We start from the raw sequence: 4,829 nt of genomic DNA on the forward strand, positions 1-4,829 counted from the left end.
TCACAGCTTATGTGGGTCAGGAGTCTAGGGGTGGCTTGGCTGGATCCTTTGCTTCAGGGTCTCTCTTTAATCAGTTGGGGTCTTACCCAGAAGCTCAACTGGGAAAGGATTGGTTTCCAAGCGCACATGGTTATGAGAATTTCAGTTCCATGAGGGCTGATGGACCGAGGGTTTCAATCCCTAGCGAGGCACCCTTATTTCCTTGCCACGTGGGCCCCTCCAACATGGCAACTAGTATCCTCAAAGCCAGCAAGTGAAAGAGTCTGTTACCAACACAGAAATCATTGCCTGTGTCTGTCACCTAATCACAATGCCATCCATCACCTGTGAAAGGTCCTGTCCATACTCAGTTGGAGGAGATTTTTCAAGGGTGTTAGGACTAGGAGGCAGGATCATTATGGGCCATATTAGAAGTGGCCTGTCACAGCGGGAAAGGAGTGAGCCATGGGGGAGTTCAGGGGGAGCAGTGTAAGAGGCAGAAGGAACAAGTGCAGAGGCCCTGGGGTGAGGACTTGCCTGGGTGTTCAAGGAATAGTGAGGAGGCCAATGTGGCTGGTGTGGACTGAGCAAGGGGTAAGGGAGCAGAGGTGAAGACAGAGGAGGAGGGAATGGGGGCCAGGTTAAGTGGGATCCTTTTGGTTTTTACATTAAATGAGATGGGAATCACTGGAGGGTTTTGAGCACAGGAATGACATGAGCTGACATTATTCTAGATTCCTGATACTCAAACTGTGTTCTGTGGACCCAGCAGTATCGCCACCACTTAAAGTTTGTTAGAAATGCAGCGTCTCTGGCCTCACCCCACACCCACACCCACTCAGTCTGAGTCTGCATTTACTAAGATTCCCAGGTAAGTGGAATGAATGCCTAGTAAAGCTGGAACCTTAGTGGCATCAGAATCACCTGGAGGGTTTGTTGAAACACAATTTACTGGTTCCCCTACCAACCTCGAGTTTCTTATTCAGTAGGTGCATTTCTAGCAAGTTCCCGGACGAACTTGACACTGATGGTCCAGGGACCAGGCTTTGAGAGCCACTGGTCTACTGTGTGCCTGGTACAAGGGCTCAGGGCTGAGTAAGACAAAGCCCCTGTCTCGAAGTTACTTACAGCATCAGGCCTTTCTCCCAGTCTCTGGGGGAAGACAACATAGCAGAGCCAAAGCTGCTCCCTTGTCATAAATCCTAGACAGGTAGATTTCATACGCTGCCCCTGGAAAGCACACCAGCACCCTCACGCTCATGCCCACCCTGGTGCTCTATTTCTGCAGTTAAATCCCATCTCTGCATCTGCTGGCGGTCCAGAGAGTGGGAACAGGTGGTCACCAGCTCCCTGCTACTAACTCTTCCTATGTGTGCAGCCCATTATAATCGCCCTCAGATTTTTCTTCTTGAGGACTAAATAATTAGCTACCCTTTTCTGCATCATGGGGTGGAGAGGCTTTGGCTGACTGTCGCTACCAGCCTCCAACAGGATTGTATGTGGTGGGAATTCTTGAGCCAGTGGAGGGGCTGAGGAGAGAGGGGGTGGGGGTTTCCAAGCTCAGACCGTCAGACTCCTCCATCTAAGCAAGATCCTTGGAAAGGAGGCCGAGGCCGGCAGACAGCATGCAAAATAAGGGAGTGTCCGATGGGACACAGGAATCAGCTGGAGATCAAAGGTCACCGGTGAGTCAACCCTCTTCAGGGTTTATGGGCACCCTCAGGCCCATCCCCGTCTCAGTGCAGTCTCCCACCCTGACCCGTTCTAATCGGCAGAACAGCACTCCTGTGGGGCAGCCTGGCTGATGCTGATCAGCCTCCTAGGTAGGAAGTGTCTGAACGTCTCAAAGATGATGTCCTAGCCTGCCAAGGTCAAGAACAAACTCTGGACTACTTGCACCTTCCGGGAGGCCTGTCAGGAAGCAGACCCCCAGACCCCACCCCTAAACCTGTGGGCAAGGAGGCTGAGAACAGGGAGCGTAACGAGACAGCCCCCACCCCTACGTCTCCTACCCCTGCTTATATGCTCAATCAAGTTAGAGAACAACTGCCCGAGTGTGCGATATGGCTCTTTCTCTTCTAATCCTGGCCACCAACAAAAAAGGAAAACTGTTTAGGGTAAACAAAGTGCCTGGTACAGCTACTAGTAATAATAGTGACTTGTCTGTGTGTTTATACTTTGAAAATAAAAAATAGCAATAGCATTTCAGAGTACCTCCTCGGTGGCAGGTACTGTACTAAGGGATGAAGATAGATTGGCCCGTGGACTCACCCCCGTGAAATAGTGGCTATTACTATCCAGTTCACGGGGGAGGGGGCTGAGTGGCACAGAGACACGTCTGAAGTCACACTGTTGGTGAGTGGCAGGCACAACAACTTAGATCCAGGCCTGGCTGACCCTGGAGGCCAGGATTTTAACCTCCACATTATTCCCTCCTCCTCCCTGACTCACATTTCCCTTCTAATTGTGAAATAAGATACAAGGTACTGTGGACACAGGTTAAGTACTGTATATGCTGGGGAAAAGAAACCACTAATTTTGAACTATGTCCTAGTGCTTCATGTGCGTTTTTCTCATTTGCCTTATCTTACAGCAGCTGTAGGAAGGAGTATTATACCCAGTTAAAGTGAGGAAAACTGAGGTTCCCGAGGATTAAGTGAATTGCCTGAGGCCACACAGTTATTACGTAAGTGAGGCTGCACTGGAAGCCGGATGTCTTTCTATTGAATCACACGTCCCCCTTCCCCCCCTTAAGGATGGAGATGAAAGGGGTCTGACACTGGATTATGTGTTTATGTCAGCCCTGAGGATTACACTTAACAGGTGGCTGCTCTTCCTATTTCCAGACCGGCTGTTTAATTAACCCGGAGACGTCTTACTTCCCCAGTATTCAGAAACACTGCCCAGGTCTACTGGCACAGCTAAAACAGGATCTAAATGGCATGTTTGGGAAGCTGTATACTTAAAACTGACTTAGGAGACAAGCGCCGTCAGCCTGTATGGCAGAAATAGAAAGTCACCCAAACAGTTGTGCATTGCCCATAAGGCTGCCAGGGACTGCTTTTGCTGGTCTGGCGCATTTTAATTATAGTAGCTGTCCTGAGGTCTGTGGTTTGCGTTGCCACCTTAAGGGTCCTGCAGAGAAAGCCATTATTATGTGCCTGCATCTGCCATCCAGAACTGGGACTTGGAGGGGAGAAGGTGAGAGGCCAGGTTCCTTACAGATGCTGTAGACTGAGATGAGCCCAGAAAAATGCCACAAGGATATAACTGAAGCCTCATCTCCTGATCATTAACTCCGTCATTCTGTGTTAGGAGGGGGTGAACTCCAGGACCCTCTAATCTGCCCACCGGACATCACCACCAGGATGTTCCACTGCCAAATCATCGTGGTGTATCATTTTTGTCTCCTAGACTCTCTTGTTTTAGAGAACCCATGCCTCCCCGTCTCTACGTGGTCCTTGTGGGATCATGGCTCATGGTGCCCACACACCTCTTGTCCCCTGGTCCAGGCAGACACACGACACACAGTGCTGAGTCCTCAGTGGTTGGTCCAGAGCTAGGCACATGACCCACACAGGACCAATTAGGGTTTTTGTTTGAGATTTCATAAACAGTCTCTTTTGCTTTTGGAGCAGAAACTGTTAAATGATAAGCTCAAGGGCACTAGTGGCCATTTTTCTGCCATGTGAAGCAAACTTACCCTAGGTCAGGGGGAAACCCAATGTTCAGAGAGAAGCTGTGAAAAGGTGAGACATGGAGAGAGAGCGACAGACAGTATGCATCCTCATGATATCAGTAACATCTCAGCCGTGCTCGTAGGCTTTCCCGTTGGGCTCCCAGTTAATGAGCCCGTAAGTTCTTTGCTCAAACTGGACTGAATTAGGTTTCTTTCAGGAACCCTAGATCAGGGGTCCCAAAACTTTTTACACAGGGGGCCAGTTCACTGTCCCTCAGACTGTTGGAGGGCCGGACTATAAAAAAAACTCTGAACAAATCCCTATGCACACTGCACACATCTTATTTTAAAGTAAAAAAAACAAAATGGGAACAAATACAATATTTAAAATAAAGAACAAGTAAATTTAAATCAACAAACTGACCAGTATTTCAATGGGAACTATGGGCCTGCTTTTGGCTAATGAGATGGTCAATGTCTGGTTCCATATTTGTCACTGCTAGCCGTAACAAGTGATATGACGCGCTTCCGGAGCCCTGATGCGTGCGCCCACGTCACAGGAAGTAGTACTGTAGTGAGTGACCCACGCTTTGCAGCGCCGCCACATACAGTACTCCAGGAGCACAGGGTGCGGGTGCATCCTATGATCCTCTCACTGACCACCAATGAAATAGGTGTCCCTTCCAGAAGTGCGGTGGGGGCCGGATAAATGGCCTCAGGGGGCTGCATGTGGCCCACGGGCTGTAGTTTGGGGACCCCCTGCCCTAGATAATACATATCTGAGACTCAGTGTATTCAAACACAAAACCCCTACTCCTCTCCCAGAAAACTGCTTGCCTGTAGTTTCCCTGCCGTCCACAACCTCATCAGTGCTCATTCAGTTCTGGCCATTATTCACTGCTGTGACCTGAGCTCAGATGTGCACCACTTCCTACCTGGATTGTGGCAATGGCTTCCTGCCTCCAGGCTTGTCTGCTCCATGCCCGCAAATAAACCTTCCTGCCACAATCTTTCTTTCCCAGCCTGATTCTTCCTGCTAGAGTGTGGGGTAATTTACAAGTCAGTCTGACATCTGGCCCCTCCTACCCGTGAAACCTTACTCGGCACCGCCCTGTCCCGGCTCCAGCAGAACTGCTTGCAGCTCCCATGCTCACTTCTAAGCTACACACAT

This window comes from Saccopteryx bilineata, chromosome 4, assembly GCF_036850765.1.
Source record: "Saccopteryx bilineata isolate mSacBil1 chromosome 4, mSacBil1_pri_phased_curated, whole genome shotgun sequence".
In the NCBI taxonomy this organism is placed as follows: domain Eukaryota; kingdom Metazoa; phylum Chordata; class Mammalia; order Chiroptera; family Emballonuridae; genus Saccopteryx; species Saccopteryx bilineata.